The sequence below is a fragment of the Vigna unguiculata genome, chromosome 1, assembly GCF_004118075.2.
Source record: "Vigna unguiculata cultivar IT97K-499-35 chromosome 1, ASM411807v1, whole genome shotgun sequence".
NCBI lineage: Eukaryota > Viridiplantae > Streptophyta > Magnoliopsida > Fabales > Fabaceae > Vigna > Vigna unguiculata.
In genome coordinates, this window is record NC_040279.1 from 18,939,816 (window position 1) to 18,960,150 (window position 20,335).

The following is a 20,335-nucleotide window of genomic DNA, read 5'->3' on the forward strand; positions in this document are numbered from 1 at the left end:
TATTTTTTATAATTTTTTAAAATATTTTTTGTTCTTATTATATATGTTCACAATTTTACATTTTTAAATGTTTGCTCAATAATATTTGAGTAGTTTGAATGTTTAATTAATTTGTTTGTCAAGTTATATACATTGATACTTTAATCTTTACCTATTATCATTGTAACAATGTTTTGAGAATTAGGTGAACACTTTGATTCCATTATTATAAAAAATAAATTAAGTCAATTCATTCTCATGATGAAATAAATATAAAATAAATTGTAAAAAAAAATTGTAAGTGAGCCAACCGACTAATCTACCAACACGTGGTGGGTCGGGTCAGGTTGCAAAATTTATGGCTCACCAAAAAGTGAGCCGGGTTGAGCTGACCGTTTTTTAGGTCAACTTGTGTGAGCCGGGTTAGCTCACTTTTACACCCCTAGAGCTATGACACTTTTGATCATTTGGTCTTTTTCTTCTCTTTATGGTTGTTGTTATATTTGCTTGTTGCATGTGATAGTATAACACTCCATCTGAATATTACTTGGTATAGTTAAAAGAATTATGATACCAGTCCCAAAAAGTGGGAAAATTTTAAAACATTTAATACATGACTGAAATCCAACTCAAACGGTCATACCATTATTGTAATCCAACTTTAATAAAATGATTTAAATAAAAAATTTCTTTCAAAATACCCATAGCTAGACCGCAAGTCCTCGCCTATGCCTCACTAGCATTCTCTGCAACAACATCTGCTCATTCATGACAAGTCACACGACCATAGCACAAACACAAACAGAAAAGGATGAGCTTACACCAACCAAAACATTACAAATATAACATAACCCATCTCACCCAACCATCACAATATCACAAGATATCAAAAAAACCCAATGACCTTGCATCACAAGGATAAAGATCGACCACAAACTCATAAACCCCATAAGACACCACACCACTAAATATTCCTATCCATGTTCTACCTGTTGTATCGGAATATTATGGATAGACACATAATAGTCAAACATAGATTATTATGCTCTACCAGAGCCTTATAGATAACACAATCACCTACCCACCTTCCCGCTCGTAGTCAAATCACCTACGAACCTCCCCGCTCTAAGTTAACTACCTATGCACCTCCCCGCTCGTAGTCATCACACGTGAACTACAACCATTTACAAACCTCCTCCCTAGTAAAACAAATCAAGTTTGAGCACAACCATTACAAACCTCCCCGCTCATAATTTTCACACGAAATCACAGTCATTACAAACCTCCTTGTCCGTAATTATCACGTGTCTAGACATCCATTTTCAAATTTTCAAACTCAAGTATTCAAACATAGATCCCAAACACATAACCCTTTTTCTTTATCTCAATGCCCAAATTCCTAATAAAACAACAGATCCGTCCTTAACGATAAACCATAAATTAAACAGTCACATAAGTATATTAATAATTCACTTAAAATAAAATAAGGAGAGACCTTTACCAATTTTCAATCTAAGCAACTTTTATATATCTCACTTATTCTTATAATTTCCCAAACCCCTAAACACTTTCTGTGTGATAAACTGACCATCATCAGATGCCAAAACCTGATATCATCGAGATGTATATCAACTACTTACCAATAAAACAATATCAACCTTTAACTACTACCCACAGTTGCCGATACAAAATAAAGTACTATACAATCCTAAATGCTTATTATTAATACCTAATACTTGAAAACCCACAACTGTAATTATATTACCCAAATGAATGAAATATTATTTTAATATTCTATTATACCAATATTGAATACTTTAATTTCTTCAATATATATATATATATATATATATATATATATATATATATATATATATATATATATATATACTATTGAACCATACAGGGTACAGTATATTAAAAGTGTTATAAATGTCGTATAATCTATATTATATATAATATACTAATCATTTATATCTACAACCCTTAAAAAAAAATACTCACACTCCAAATCATCAAAAGCATGATGCCCCGACGAACTAAAGTTTTCAAACCATTTAACTCCGTAAAAGTTCTACAGCAATTTATAGTAAAATAACAAAATATAGCAAGATAACTCAAACTCCAATTATTTTAACCTTTGTATATCATATACTGTATTAATCACAAAACCACGATTATATAAATAAATAAACCATTTTCAACTTGAAAAGATAAAAAACTATTCTAACTTTATCGACTTAAAACATTGATGGATAAAAAGAAACTGAATTGTCATATATAAAATACTGCAACTGTTTTAATACCACCACATAAAACACTAAATTCTATAATATATAATTATAGTCTCATTATTCCACTTATATAATATTAGCATTTGGAAAGTTCAATCACACCGAATGTCGTTTGCTGCCTTTTACGTAAGAAAAAAACATGGAGTAATCATTAAACCCACCATTTTAAATTTCACTTATGCATGAGCAAGACCATACATAATAAAACACTTTGTTTTTTGGATACGCAACGAATACCGAAGAGATAACATAGAAACAAAGATAAACACAAAAATACATCACACGTAAATATAACATTTAATTAAAATTAACTAAATAAAACAAACACTAATAGCAAACACAAAATTCAAACATAAGCCTCCAGATACACCAAACATTATTAACCATTTAAGCTTTCATTACTCCTTGTCAAGTATCAACATAAATAACTTAATATTTATACTCCACTTTAAATAATTATTTATTTCCTAAGTCTTACGGATGACATGTTGGAAGGGGATTTCTAATGCAATGGAAAGTGATACCATATTTAATTATATTGTTTCTAGTTGGGGATTTGGATCCTTTTGCCTATCCAATTTAATTTTATACTTTTCGAAGGACCTGTTTCATATGAACCAGAGACAATATCTAGAAACTACATTAGTGAAATTTTGTCCAGAACGACACTGAATGTTTAAATATTAAAAGATTTCATATTCTAGTAAATATTTATGCTAGTAGCATGATTCATAGATATCCATAATTCCATATTCAGGAAGCCGAATTTTGACATTGTACTGTATAAGGTCATAATGCCCCTATGAAATACATGGCTTGGCCGGGTACATGTTGGCCCTTTACCAGTAGACCGAGATGAGACCATTGCCTCCACTACCATTCAGAACAACTAAGTCTAAGATTAATTGCGCTAATCCAATTATCAAGTAATTAGTGACATGGACCAAATCCTAACCAAGTAAGATCCATGAACAATAGTATAAAAGACATGTTTTACAAAGTACATTGATTATGTATTCATTAGAATTGGCTCTCTGACACATTAGACTGACTTTGACATTGGAGTGTTGTGCAAGCACATCTCCTTTATAACGTTCGAGGACGAATACTTTCGGAGTTTGAAACCGTGTACCCTTTAAAGTTGTGACATTTGAAGCATTTTAGGAGACTTACAAAATATACTTCAGTCCCGCAGACACTAAATTTTGGATGTTTAATTAGATTATTAGTCAATTCATTTATTTCTCATATATGCTTGTTTGTATAAGCTTGAAATAAAGGAGTGTTAATAGACTTTCAACCAACTTAATTAAAGAAAGGTTAAATCATAGCATTAGTCCCCATTTTCGTAGAGAAATCTCAATTAGGTCCCTATTTTGAAAAATTTGTTCCCATTAAATCCTTTTTATTAGTAGTGCACTAACATCGTTAGTCAGCATGTGGGTTTATTTATTTTTTTATAATTTAAAAAAATTGCCACGTGTCAAGTTGATGTTGTGCCATGTCGTAAAAGTAGTGTGATGTGGCAGTGACAGTGCCACATGTCACTATTGGATGTGAAAATTCTCAATATAGTCTTTGTATTTGTTATTTTGTCTCAATTTGGTCCCAATTTTTTTAAAACTAAATCAATTTCATCCCTATACCAAACTTATTTTTTATATAAATTTTACAATGGTATTTTTATTATAATTGATATTTTTAATAATTAAGTTTAATTAAATATATATTTTCCATTGAACTTTATTTAAATTTTGTTTTAAATATTTATATATCTATAATTTATAAATAAATGTTAAAGTTGCTTTATAAACAACAACTTTATAAATCCAAATATAAAATTTTAAAACAATTTTATAACAATTTAAAATAAATATATTTATTTAAAATTTTACAATTCAAATTATAAAGTTGTTGTTTTTAAACCAACTCTAACATTTGTCTATAAATTATTAATATATAAATATTTGAAACAATATTTAAAAAATTTCAAAGTAAAATAAAAACTTAATCTTGTTAAACATTGTGAAATTTATATAAAGGTTAAATTTTGTGTCAATTTGAATAGGGATAAAATTGCTTCAGTTTTAAAAATATTGGGATCAAATTGAGACAAAATAATAATTACAATGACTAAATTTAGAATTTTTACATTCAATAGTGACACATGACACTATCACTACCACATCACACTACCTCTACCATGTGGCACAAGTTAGCTTGACACGTGGCATTTTTTTCTATTTTTTAAAAAAATTATAAAAAATAAAAAATTTAAAAAACTACGTGCTGACACGTGGCGCATAATTAACGCTATTAGTGCACTACTAACGGAAAATACCTTATTGCAACAAAATTTTCAAAATAGAGACCTAATTGAGAAAAAAAAAGGACCTACTTGAGATTTCTCTATGAAAATAGGGACCAATAGAATGATTTAACCTTAAAGAAACAAGATAAATTTTAAGTTTAATTAGATTTTCAAAAATAACTCAAGAATTTTGTGTCTTTGTCAAATACAATGCTTGTAGGGAAACCATGTAATATGACTACTTCTCTAAAAGCTAAATTAATGATAAAGCATGCATAATCAATTTTGTGATATTGTATAAAATGAGTTGTCTTTGAAAATTTTTCAACAACCACAAAGATTGAGTCATGTGCGTTCCTAATTATTGGCAACCCACGCACAAAATTTATTAAAATATCTTCCCAATGAATATTAAGAAGTGCGACCCATGTATACAATCCATAAGGTAACACTTTAAACCTACCCTTTTTACAATGTTGCATTATTTTACAAAAATTTTAAAGAGCCTTTTAAAGATAAGACTAATAGAAATGTTTAGTTAGAATTTTAAAGTTTTATTGACGTCAACGTGCTCCATGACTCCATCTTCACGTGCTTCCTCTAGTAGTTTTATTAAGGATTCTCGGAGCTATGTGATAAAGACCCATTTTCATTTTAGAATTATATGGTGTTAAGATGATTAAGAAAGTTCAAGGAAGACCCCCACTGGACATTAAGATAATCAATGTTCACTTCCAAGACTCGAGAGAAGAAGAGAAGTTCAATTAAGGGAAACTAAAACAAGAACATAGAGTAATGCCTAATAGCCAAATAAAAATGAACAAGTAGGTAACCAGAGAAAAGAAAAATGGAGAACATGATGGAAGAGATGAAAAGGGAGGGAAACAAAGTGAAGCACACCACTTGAGGGAGCCACTAAGGCTCACCAACTCAAGATAAGTGGAAATACCGCCACTTGAGCTCTAGGCTCAAGATAAGACTAGAGAAGATACACTCTCAAAGGAGATCACTCACAAATGGTCAAATACAAGATATTTTTACTCAAAATATTCAACTCCTACATAAGTCTAGAAGAGCCCATTTTATAGTTGATGTTGAAGGGTCTCTTAGAAAAAAAATACAAAGCCAAAGGGTGCACAAGAAAAAGACAAAATAAGATTCTAGAAACTAGGTCAAAAAGAAGGTGTATTGAAAAGAAGAGAACCCTAGCTTGGTTTCCTAGCTTCTTATGCACCTATTGATGACTCAAATTTTATACCTTCATATTCAATCTTATTGCACTCCCTTAGCATCTTTGTTTCTTTTGTCTTTCAATCTTACCTTAGATTTGTGAATTTTAGGACGTTTTAGCAACTACAACACCGTCCAGTGCGAACTCCTTGACTTGGTACCGCCCGACGCCATTTATTGGCACACGACGCAAATTGAAGGGGATTTTTTTCTTGTCACGATGGCGCCCGGCGTTGCCAAGTTGCCACTTGACGCTAGCCAAAAACATTGATTTTTCATAATTGACCTTTGCTAATTGTTTTTATCATAACTTTGTCTAAAGGTGTCTAAATGAGTTGATTCTTTTAGTGTTGGATTCTACACTCAAAGAGAATTAATTGAAGGGTAGAACACAATTTTTGGGGTATTGTGTAAGATGCAATTTAACTTTGAAGATGGTAGCAGTTACAAAGGCAAAAACAACTTTAGGTTTGCTTTGAAAAATTGGTGCATTTAGCACAGCATTGGAGCAAATCCTCTATTCACCTAACGGGCTTCTAGGCTGCACATAGAATTGCCTAAATGGAGCTGAGCAAGGGTTGGACACTGCCACATCAGCAGACAAAATAGAAACAAATTTTGTAATGGCAAGAGTACACACTTTCACATAAGAAGAAACAAATTTTTTTAGCAGGAGGGGCAATAACTTTTTCAGCACTTTTTGGAGATTTTTGTTAAGGAATGTTTTTCATTTTTTTTAGAGAAGAAATAGAAAAGGAAAGGGGGTAGAGAAAACAAGGGTCATATGTTTGTTTTAGTCTTTTAGAATATGGGCAGAGTTTTTGGGGAGAGTTTTTGGAGAGACTTTTTAAAGAGAATAGAGAATGGAGAACGTTGTCAAAAGCTCTAGATTATTTCTTTTCAAGTTCCTTCAAGACTAAATGTTGAACAACCTTGCATTGTAAGATGGATTGTGAGTTTTATTTTAGTTTGTTATTCAATTTTTATTTTGGTTCTAAGACTATCTAAGTTGAAATCCATGATGAATGTTCTAGCCAATTTCATGTTTATGACTTCAACAAATGTTTTCAGCTTGCATTATGCACTTAACTTCTAATTTTATATTTTAATTTTGTCCTACACTTTATCTTTTACTATCTATTGAGCATTCATCTTGGTTGAACACATTCTAGTTCAAGGTTACTTTGCATCTTTATTAGGCTTAAATTGCAGTTAATGTTTATTCTTTCCATGATATAAATTGCAGCCCTTTTTGGTTCCATAGCTTAGGATGGTCACTATTTTATTAGTTTCATGCACTCGTGTTATGCTATTTCAAGTTCTATATTAAAAGGGCACTAGCTAGTGAAGTAGGTGGACATCATTTCAGTTTTGTTTTCCTTTTTGTTAGTGATCACTTTGTTATTGGTTTCAGGCAGTAGCTTGGCCAATTTTCTTATTTGTTTCAAATGTTATCCTTCCTTTTTCTTGATTATCCTTGCATTGGTTAATTTCATGGTTACATAAATTCCAATTTATTCTCCTTTTAAGTGTCTAGCATTTTTTATGAGTTAATTTCATTAGTTTATCACTTTATAATTGCTTTTATTTTAGTTTCATTATCTATCTTTTATGCTTTTAAAATCCCCCAAAAACATGTATCTTGCATTCAATCAACTTATTGCATTGGCCCTATCCTTGGACTGGCCTGAGTTGATCCTTATACTACATAAGTAAGGGTGATTAATTCAGTTTGTTTGTGATAGTTTAGGTGACAAAAGTTGTCTACCACTTATTGACCTTCTAGAAAAGAAGGTAAACTCTCATGCTCTCCAAGCTTTCCATATGATGCGCTACGTATGTGTGGCTCCACAAGGATGAGACTCTCTTCCACCTCAAGTAGTGTTATACCCATCCTTTTCGGGACTAGCTGGACCTACAAAGCCAACAACCAAAGTAATAAAAAAATACTAAGACAATAAAACATAACAAACATATTAATTAGATTTCAAAACAGAAAAAAAACTATGATATGAAAGACTCACAAATAAAATATATTTTAATACCATTAAATGAAAAAATCTCGTCGACAGCAGGGTTCGAACCTGCGCGGGCGAAGCCCAATAGATTTCAAGTCTATCTCCTTAACCACTCGGACATATCGACTCCGTTGCTTGTAATTTAAAGCTTAATATAAATTTTATACATATTTAAAGCAAATTATATCACAAATACGCACAACATGGAACAAAATGATAAAATTTTGTCGCCAACACTTTTAAGAATATTGACCAAGGTTGCAGCCAGCTTGGATGGAGGCATTATAGGCCTTAACGATATTGAAGTATTTGGGGTTTTATTGGATCCTAATGGGAATCATATCGATCTTTATTGGTTGCCTTTGTACTTATTTTGATGCCAGAAACGAGATAATAAAGCTTGTTAACTTGCAAAATTTTTTTTTGAAACTAGATTTTGAGATATATTTTTTTAAATACTTGGGGCTGTTTTGCCATAAGTGCATATTAAAAACTTTTTATTAAATAAATTACTTGAAATTTTTGTAAATTCAAAACTATTGCAAGAATTTCTTTTTTAATTGTAGAATACTTTTGTTGAATTGGATTTCATATACTTGAATAGTATGTGACAAGTTGTTCTTTAGAAGACTCTTGTAATTTTTGTTTTAAAATTCATCTATATTCCAACTCTTAAAATTTCTCAACCTCTCAAAGTATCACAAGTATTTCATGATCATTTCTTTTAGAATCTGCATCGAGCTTCAATGTTCTCGACGTGTTCAGAGTTATTCTTTAATCGTATGCTTAATAATGTGATCATTAAGTGCTTTGTTGATATTTTATTCTTCATTGATCTTCTATTTCGTGGTCATTGCTTTTAGTGCTTCGTTCTCTACGTGTTCAAAGTTCTTTTTTAATCGTATGCTTTAATTGAAGCTTCACTTGATCACTTTATTCTCTTAGAATTGCAAGCTTTTTATTATAAAAAATTATCCATATAAACTAATTTAGTATTATTGTATTATCTGATGGACTTAACCTATATCGTATTATAAGCTTACCTTGTATCGTCTAATAGGCTTATAAAATCATCTCGTCTCGTGATTCTTTTATCACTTGATGCATGATTCCTGCAAAACTTATAATATGTTATGTACATAGCACCTAATATTATATACAAAAGCAAACCTAACAATTAGCAACTTCTTAATTAAATAATATATTCTGCAAAATTTCCATTCAAATTTTTTTCCACAAACACTAGTAACACTAACATGTCAATCAATCACAATTTTGCACAAAAAATAAACTAATACTATATACAAAAGCAAACCTAACAATCAACAACTTCTTAATTAAATAATATTCTGCAAAACTTTGACTCAATTTTTTTCCACAAATAGTAATAACACTAATGTGTCAATCAATCACAATTTTTCAATAAAAAAAAAAAGCAATAATGAATCAGCAAAACTAGAGAACCTAAATCGTACCTCGCATTACTCACTCAAAAATTCATTTCCTTCTCACTCTTCTCCTCTCACCCTATGTTTAAGCTATGGAAGTTCTTCACTCCAACGCCTTCTTCTTCACTCCTACTTTTCTTCTCTGGCAACGTATATTCTCCAAACACAAAACAGGCAACATAATTTCATCTTCAATGTTTAAGACCTCTTCAAGAATGACAATGGTATGTATTTTTCCATTTTTCTAGTTTTCTTGACAAAGTTTCAATTTTTAAAGAACTCTTTTCTTTCTCATTGAACAAATTCATGCTCTTTTTTTTATTTTAACTTTTGTTCTCTATAAGTTTTCTTCTTTTGAAGCTTTTCTTATTCAACAACAAGTATGTATTTTTGTATGTCTTTTTTTACTCAGATGAATGAAGGTTTTCTTTATGTCATGCATGGCCACGATCACCATTTTCTCTTTATACACCTATGAACATTGAATAAGATTTCATCTTTTTGATAAAGAATGACAATGGTATGTATTTTCTTATGTTTCTTTTCTTGTGGCTCTTGCTCGCTATTTACCGACCATGCATGTAAGATTGGTAAAGTTTTTTTTTCAATATTCTATTTTTTGTTCTTTTTTGTTGGTTTTCTTCTTCTTTGGTAGGTTTTTTTGTTTTCTCCTCAATATTATTTTTCTCGCTCGTGGTCTTAAAAAAACAAAACACCATCAAGGAGACAAGTTTTTCAAATTTAGGTAACCACACTTGCTTATTCTCTTTTTCATTTCTCAAGCTCTTATTTTTTGTTCTTTTGTGTTTGGTTTTCTACTTCTATGCTATGAATTCAGTTGCCACACTTTCTTCTTCTTTTCTTCATTCCGACATTTTAGCCCCTTTCTTCTTATTTTTGGTTCAACTTCTTCTTCTTGTTAACTTTTTGCATGAACCGATTACACTTTATTTTTCCTACAAAAACCTGATGGTCTCTTTGTTGCACTTATGTGCTAGTTTTTTTTCTTTCTCTTGGTGTACTTCTTTAAAATTTAAGTTTGATTATCTTTATTATATAAAGTGTTTATTATACAAAGAAAATGTATTACATGAAATACTAACCTAACATATGAATTTTATTTTTAAAGTTTAATGTAGCTTTTTCAAGAAGCTTTTTCATCTTCCAAAAAGTATAATTAATATTATGGCATATTAAGAAAGAAGTTATATTTTGTGTCTCAATGTGATGCCATATATCTTTATGTATTTCAACCCAAAGCCTCATCTGCATAATCCAATCCTTTTGACGGTAATTTTTTATATTATCATTTATAAATTGTAATTATAATTTTCTATTTTACTATATTTATTTACGTGACTTCTTGAAGAAGGTTTGTAAAAGGTTTGAAAAGTTCTCACCTTTTGCAAACTTTTATCTTCCTCAAATTTTTTCTCTTTAATGGAATTAATTATGTAGTGTCATATATGTATCTTTTCAACATTGTTGTATAAAGCCTCTTATGATTTTTTATATTGTAAAAATTTATGTAGCTTCTTGAAGAAGCTTTGTACAATGTTGAAAAGTTCTCACATTTTTCAAAGTTCATCTTCCACGAATCAATCTCTTATCACTGAAAAATGAAGAAACTTTTGCTCTTCCAATTATTAATTATGAAGAAAGAAATTACTTTTTGTCGTCTTAATACAATGCCATATATATATATATATATATATATGTGTGTGTGTGTGTGTGTGTGTGTGTGTGTGTGTGTGTGCACTGCCATGTGTGTGCATTACCATATGTGTGTGACACATTGCCATATGTGTGTGTGTGCGTGTGTGCCATATGTGTGTGTGTATGACACACTGCCATATGTATGTGTGTGTGCATGCGAGTATGTGTGCGCGCGTGCGTGCGCATTACACCAAAACTCTTTTAATGCATATTTTCCTCTTCCAATGAATTAGTTACGAAGAAAACAATTATGTGTTGTGTTTTGTGTCTCAATGCACTGATAGTTATCTTTGCGCATTGTAGCAGAAAGTTTGTTATATTAGTTTAAAAAAGTTGACTTAACTTCTTGAATAAGCTTTGGACAGATTTCAAAACTCCTGATCTTCCAATACTTACCTATCTTGCATAAGCCACAAATTTGCATTCTAGTGTCATGAATCTCTCTTTTAATTGACTTTAATTGATTAAAAACTTGTCAGAATAAATGTAACTTTTAACTTAGCTTCTTGAAGAAGGTTTTTACAACTTGGAATACCTACTTTTAACACGTTTTGTTTTCTAATTTTGCTGACAATATTAATTATGACCAACTTTTTACTTTGCATGTTCTGAGTAAATGAATTGATGTTAGAAAGAATATCAATCACTTCTTAGAATATGAATAAGGGTATTGTTAACCAGTGTCCTTAGGGCATTGATTAAGGATAATTAATATACATGTGATCCTACAAAAGTACATGGATAAATGTGATATTAAATAAAATCTGACCTAATAACTATTAATGCAACTTTATTTTTTTTAAAGGACAAAAATGCCCATAAATATTGTACATGTGTATTTAATATTTTATTTAATGTTCACAAATAAAAGTTAAAACTAATTAAATAATAAAATAACTATATTTCAATGTTGCTAAAATTAAATATAAGAAAGTTTAAATTAACAAAAAAAAATAGTGTTAAACATCTGAAAATTAAAAAAAAATATAAGAAAGTATAAAGTAAGAGAAAAACCAACAAAAAAATTAGTGTCAAACATCTAAAAATGTTACAAAAAAAGAACAATTAAAGTGTCAATTTGAGACTTAATTGAATTTTATTTTCTTTTTAGTAGAGACCTTAAAAATTCCACAGTCCTTGTTTTGTAACAGTAAGTTATTGTCTACAAATTTAAAAGGGTATTTTGTCTTTATAAAATTTATTATGTGCATTTATACTATTTTAATTATTGTATTTAATTATTTCAACTTTGAATATAAAAATGATGATACCAAAACACATTTATTATTTCTTAACAAGTGTCCTTAGGACACTTGATAACATTCTCCTATGAATAATAGTTATACCAATAACTGCAAATCAAAAACTTCTAGCCTTCTTGAGAATTAATTTACCTATTACAACACACTTTCATTAATAATTATTACAATATTAAATATAAACACTACCAATGATATTTGGTGGCACTCAATACACTTATAAACATTCCAGTGTTAAAATTAAATATCCATCCAAATATAATATACTTCAAATAATTTTACAACTTAATTGATCTAATGTATTATAACTTATAATTAATATTAATTTAATTTTTTTTAATTCAATCTTTTGTAAACGTTTATAAACCTCTCAATTTGGCATACTTGCTTCTCATCTTCCACCATCACCTATTTAATTCTTGAATTAGTAGTTTATATTGTCCACAGTTGGAATTGAATTTTAAATAACTGAATTTGGATTTCAAACTTCCCATTTTTACATTTTTCTTATAATGTAGTGGAAGAGAAGATGAAAGCATTGTTACATATCATAACTTGGTCTTTGAGTTAAAGTTTTTTTAATTCACGCGTTTCTAATTCAAATAGACTTTCTGAATTTAAATTATTTAAAAAAATTTAAGTCCATATGTTTACCATTATTAAAACAAAACCAAATATTGGATTTTGATTAAAAAATTCATATATTTCACATTTAATTATTAAAATAATTACTATTACTATTATTATTATCGTAACTATAATTCTATCAAATAATTATATTTATTTTAACATTTTTTTAAATATTAATATTATTATTATTAATATTGTTATTATAATTATAACCTACTGTTATATTTTATTTTAATTTATTTTTTAATTATTCTTTTAATCATTAATATTAATATATTTATTATTACTATTATTAATTTAATCATTACTTATATTGTATTCAAACTTTTTCATTAATTATTATTACTATTATTATTTATCAATCAAACTATTAAATAATAAATTTAATCAATCATTATATATTTTAATTAATTATTATTATTATCATTAATGTTAGTAATATTAATTTTATTTAATATTATTATTTAAGTTAATCATTACATTTTATTTTAACTTGTTCATTTTATTATTATTGTTTAGTTACGAATTTCGCATTTGAAATTTACTCGAAATTGAAATATTTTATTACACTTTATTATTTTATATACGGAATTTGTTGTAATATAAAATTAATTTTTAATTATGATAATGTTATGTTGATTTAAGGGTTAAGTATGTTTTTAGTTCCCAAACTTTGACTCAAAATTGGACTAAAAACATATATAACCCTTGATTTAATCACGAAGAAGAAGTACTATATATCTAGGCAAACTTAGATAACTATTCGGCCTAAACCGCTTATATATAGTCCTATAATAAAAACAGTAGGCGGATAGTCAACTAAACAAGATCACATACATGGCGGCCTAGGCCACCTACTATATAGGATACAGTATAATAAAGAGCTGTTAATTCCAAACTTAGGTCCCTCACAGATACTTAGAACTTGGGCCCAACCCAGGTCCATAGAGAATCAGAATATTGGCCCAAAATGTCTAAAGGGGGGCCTAGCCCACATGAAGGGGCAGACGCAATTAGTGACTCTATAAATATATGTGAACCCCAACAATTAAAGGTACGCTTTCATTAATTCACTAATATGAGATTTGACTTTTGAGAGTCTTTTATTGACTTGATCATCGGAGCCCATTCCGCAGGTAACCCCTTAAGGGTCCAAACCGCCAAAGTTAGTAGATGGCATGTACAAGTCAACAAGAAGCCAGTTCGAGAGGTCAAGGATTGGGGTAAGGCATTACTTGTGTTCCCTAACATCCCTTATTTGTTTCCGTAGGAACAATTGGCGCCCATCGTGGGGCACGGATTAATATCTTACCAAGCAACCCGAACACGCCAATTCCCTTCTTTCCCAATTAGAAACACTACAGGATCCCAAAAACACCAAAATCGAACTCGTATGGCTCGCGTCGCCTGGCAGGTGTTCATCACTGTTAGGCCGTTCATATGAAAACCTCGAACTGGGTGGCGTAGCTTGCATTGCCTAGCGGCACATAGCTCACCGCCAGGCAGTTCCTCGTAGGAACCCAGTAAAACACACTAAAAACACGTGCGTCGCCTGGCGGCTTTGAAGGCCCGCAAGGCGGTTTCTTGAATTTTCCAGAAACTCAGAAATTTAAGCACGAGCAGCAAAGAGTTTAAGCCCAACCAATCTATACATCATACAATTAAGTTCAAATTATAAGATTACGAGTTCCAGCTCCCCTAACCTGGTTTCCTTTCGCTTAAACTTGCAAGTTCTTGCCTTCTCCCTTGATCAATATGTCGCCCAACACTTCCCCTCAATTAAGCTCCAAGTTACACTCAATTCTCACAGTACACTCGCTAAATTCTTCCTCCTCTTACTATGCAACAATGGCAGCCACAAAACACTATCTCTTTCCCTTAATTGGCTACTAATTTTTGTCTTAATTAGCAATGAAGGAGAAAAAACGAAAATGTGTATTAAGGCTGAACTTAATTGTCATTCAAAGTTCATTAGTGGCTATTTTTCCAGCACTTCTTGGCTACCCATTGTCAATCTACCAAGGTTTGAAGCCATAACCATGCCAATGTCAAATCAATGCACAACTATTCAACCAATTCATGTTTCATGATAATTCTAGGATTATATTATCACTCATCATGATTCCAGCACATTATTAAAATAATAATAAATTAAATAACACATAAATGGCATACATAAGATTCAAACCCAAGTCCTATCAACACAACCAAGTACTCTCAACCACTTGAGCTAGTACTTTTCCACATCATATCAATTAATATTTATTGTCATAAAGGCTCACACTACCCGCATTTATTAATTAATTATTTATTTAATTAATTAAATTTCGTGAGTCTTACATCTATCTCGATAGCCAATGGGTTTACATTTTTTATCTCATCTCGATTCTTACCGAGTAACGAGTACATGCGTATTCGTGCTCATACTCACTTTCTTATTATTTCAATATCAATTAATTAACTTTTATACGAAAAGTAGAAAAATGAAAAAAATGATATTATCAAATCAAATATTCAATAACAAAAGAACGTGTTCAATGTGAAATACTTAGAAAGAAATGATAATTGTATAAATTTTAAATCAAAGTACCAAATAACAATTAAATAAAGGTGAAATAATTATATAAAATATGATGCAATTACACATAAATAAAATTTTATAACCACTAAAACAACAATCAATTTTGAAAACTTTAATGAAAAAAAAGTTGATAAAGTTAAAAAAATATTTTTAAAAGATTTATAAAAAGAAAAGATTTCAAATATATTTTATTCCTTTTTTTAAATTATAATAAAGTATTTTTGTTAATACCTTAATAAAGATTATACTACACTATTTAAAAAGAAATCACACATAGGAAAATATTAAACTAATAATAATTCAAATTTATACATAGATCTTTTATCTTTTGAACTTTATGACAATAACATTAAAGTTTTATTGTTCTTGCATGACCAAAATCATAATGCGAAGATTCCGCAAGAAAGTCATCTCTTCACTGTTTAGTCCCCAATCCAGATGTGCTCAGGTTCAAATACCGTCCAAATCGGAGAGAAGGTGTGCAAGCAAAAGACACTCTTACACTCAAGTCAAAAGTATACATCATATGGTAATAAATATTGTAATAATGAACGTAACTTAATTACCTCGTGAACAATGTTATTTATATTAGGTTTATGGGCTTTTACCTTGTTGAGCTTAGATAATGTAGATGGATTACCTTAGTTAATTTGTTTAGGATTCCACTAATTTGTTTAATGTCTTAACCTCTACTAATTATAGTTGATCCTTACAACCTTGGCTGAAATGTCCTTATAAACATGATGTGGTGTCGTCTGATATGACCTATGTCTCCTTCGACATAAGACTATGATACTAGGTAGGCATTCATAGCCTTTTGAGATGATCTTAGATATTTAGGTGAAAATGATCTTAGGTATGCAATCCGAGATGATCTCAGACACATATAGTACAATTATATTATAGTAAATGAAACATATTTATACAATTGCGTATATTAAAATACATTTATGAGAATGAGTTAGAAAATAAAAATTTTATAAAAAAATAGTAAAACAATATTTTTCATGTTAAAAAAATAACAAATAAAACTATTAAAAAGTAAAAATGATCAAAATTGTGCTCTAGAAATTATTTGATACACCATTTAACAAAATTTCACAAAAGAAAACAAATATATAATTAAGGGTATGATAAATTAGAAAGTACCTTAGATATTTGAGAAAATTTTCTTGATATCAAACTAGTCGCACAGTTGAGATATAATGAAAATTGGTTGAGAAAAACAAAAAGTTCTTCATATAAAACAAAAATTAAGGATAAATTAAAATAAAGAAAATAACTTTTTTTATATTACCTCGTAAATTAAGAGTTTACGCGATTGGATACAAATTGAAAGAGTGAAACATTCTCATGTGAAAAAGAAAAACAATAAATAAAAATAGTAAAAAGGAGTAGAAATAGTTGAATTTCATACCTAAAAACTATTTTATTCACTGAAATTGATAATGCACCTTTGAACATAAGAAAAAAATGTATAACTAAGATTGTGATAAAAGGGAATGTACATTGGAGATAAGAGTGAATTTTGTGGATATAGAATAAACCAAACAATTAAAAGAGAGGAGGAAAAAAATTTATCCAAAAAATAGGGTTACAAAAATAAATACTAAGAGAATAATATATATATATATATATATATATATATAATTATTTTAGGTTATCTAATAAACTATGAATATTTTAGGTTAAAATACTCTGTTGGTCCTCGTTTTGGTTCAGAAATCTCAAATTGGTTCTCGTATTTTTATTGATCTCAATTTCGTCCTCATTTTTGTAAATGTGCATTAAATCAGCCCTTTCCATTATCAGTTGGCAAACGACATTTATACGTGATGATGTAGTTGTAATGTGTATTCTTACGTGTCATTCACTTATGGTTTGGTACTGGAAACAACCGTTCTTGCTTTCCCTTTTAAGAAGAGATTATGTTCCCCTAACATTTGAAGGTAAGGGTTTGAAAGAAGGTGCTGAAGTTGTCTCCTCTGTTTTGATTTGTTAAGACTGGTAATGTCTCCCTCTCAATCTTTCTCGTCCTACACTTGCAATGGTTGGGGAATGAAAAATTCTAGTGTTTCTTCTCATGGGGGTGTGATGAGGAGGTTCGATTTAACACCGGTTTGCTATTACGGTGAGAAGGCAATCACGAGAACTGTTAGAACTGCTAAGAATAGGGGGAGAAAATTTTGGGGTTGCCCAAAGTTCAAGGTATGATATATGGAACTGAATTTAGTTCTATTTTTTAGTGGATGTTGTTTTTTGTATTTTGGTTTTAGAAAACCTAATTTTGTAATTGGTGGAGTTGCTGTTTCATTGGACAGGGTGGAAGTGAAGAAGTTGTTGGCTGCAACTTTTTTTCATGGTGCAGTGAAAATGTAATGGAAGAAAGATGTGGTCCTAGTACAAAGAATGATGATGATAGTGATGACACTGCGATGAAGATGGTAGAAAGGGATGGGGAAAGTAGATTAATAAATATCGAGAAATTTATTATGAGTTTGGAAAAATGGGTCAAAGTGTTGTTTGGAATGGTTTGTTTGTTGTATGTATTAAACATATTCCTATTCATAGTGTATTAAACTTCTTTATGTAATGATTCAAAATGAACGTGAAAGTTTTAGCACCCTTGATACCTTGTGTTTGGAATGTAATGACAAATCCATTTCAATTATTCAGTTTTGTCAAGCATTTTGATTTTGGTAAATGAAATATGGCATTGATATATTTGAATATATTGTGTTGAATCATGATATGAAGTGAACCTAATTGAAAAGGAAATCACACCAAATGTGATATAAAACATTATGTGACGTCTTAACCTGGTAGTAAAGAACCAGAAGAATGTGTACATATAACTTGATTTCTGCTCGAGAAGGGAGGATAAAAGCTTCACAAAGATGAACATTACCTTAATCTGGTGGCATCAATTAAATGGTACAAAACATTGATTATCACACAGATCCATCCATCTATTCATTACTTAAACACCATTAACAAAGCTTCAAAAGCTTAATTTTAAATTTTGAAACAACATTCAACATACAATAGAATACATGGCTATGCCTATCAAACACCCAAAAAGACTACATGGCTACAAGTCTTAAATTAACAAAAGTTTGAACAACATCTTCAAAGCAGATTGAAATTTATTTTCTACAAATGCTCAGGGCTTCCAAACATGTCCCCTTCTAGTCTGGAGTTTGTTGTGATAAGGCTGATGCTGCTGGTGGGCTAGTTTGCTGTGATGGGCCTGATGCTACTGGTGGCACAAATGATTGCCTTGGTGGTGGCACATGTTTTTTAGGACAAGCAGTTTTGTTGTGACCAATTTTCCTGCACACAGCACACCTTTTGCGAATTCCTCCTTTTTGTAATATGGTGTCATCCTTTTTCATCTCCCAAGGTTCCAATCTTTTTTTCTTTTTAGGTTTTCCAGGCGTAATTCTTTTGGTTGGGGGTAGGACATCAGGATATGTTGTAACTTCCCACACATGTTGACCATTAATATGGTAAATTATTGAGTTATACGTCTCCTTGTAGGTTGACTTCTTGAACCAATGGGCTATAAAATCTTCTCCTTTCAAATTCAAAATTTCATGCAGAAAGTGCGTGGCAACAAGGAAGTCTACTTATGCTCCATTTCCTGCATGTGCACTCCATCTTGTAAATATTTACCACAAATTGTTCCTCTAGATTTGAAGCATGCCTCACTTGAAACAACTTCTTTGTTGACCATCTGCGTGTAATACAACAGAAATATAATTACCAAATCTCAAATTTGTTAAACTTGTTGACATAAATATATTTAAAGTTCTTACCTTGGTATCCAGTGTCTTGTTAAGCTTAATTCCTGCTTAAGCCTGTCAACAATTTTGGGACACACTGAGCCTTTAAAATATTTCACCTTAGATCTGTTTTTAGCCCATCTCTTCATGATATAAACACAAATGTCCTCCAGCATACTTGTGATTGGCTTTGTTCGAGTCTTCACTAGCACACTGTTGAATGCCTCACACATATTATTAACCAAGGTGTCACACTGGGCTCTTACGGTGAATCTAGATATTGAGCAAAACCTAGTATCATAAACAAATAATTACATATTAATCATGCAGTAAATATGATGTAAGAATTCAGGATGTCATACCTTGGAGGAATACCAATCAAGTGTTTGAAGGCGTCTTCATTAACCTCTTTAATGTCCTTGATTATCTTCTCCCAAGCTTGTGGATGTGTGGCTCCTACAGCCTTCCACATGAGACGTTTTAGATTTTTACCGTGGAATTTCTTTCTAAAATTAGCATACAGGTGCCTAACACAAAATCTCTGATCTACTCCAGGGAGAAGACCCTATGTTTATATATGAAAAATAGTTGTGTTAACATTTGCATATTGCATGATGTTAAAATACAAATTAATTAAAATAATAAAGCTAATGTTTTAGGAATAACCTTTTATTGGTCTGATATAAAACTGCATGATGCACAAACTAAATCCCCACCAAGATCATTAATCCAAAGCTCCAAGAACCATCTCCATGAATCCTTATTTTCCAATTCTACAATAGCATATGCTAGAGGTAGAATCTTCTCATTACCATCTCTTCCAATTGTTAATAACTCACCACCATACCTGCCTTTGAGAAAGAAGCCATCCAATCTAATGAAAGGTGTACAAAATGTGAAACTATCTTTGCATGCCTTCAAGCATGCATAAAATCTCTTAAATATGACTTCACCTTCTCTGTTATCAACATTCACCTTTATTGTAGACCCTGGATTTGTTCTCAGCAGCTTGTGTGCATAATAATAAATTCTCCGAAAATGTTTTGAAAAAGAACCATCCACGTGGTCTCTGACAATAACTCTA

General features: G+C 30.4%; 1 non-coding gene across 1 annotated transcript; it reads right to left on the reverse strand.

The window, feature by feature from the left end:
- Window positions 1-7,877: 7,877 nt before the first annotated feature.
- On the reverse strand, window positions 7,878-7,959 carry TRNAS-UGA. Its single transcript has one exon. It is a non-coding gene; the product is annotated as a tRNA-Ser (tRNA).
- Window positions 7,960-20,335: the final 12,376 nt, after the last annotated feature.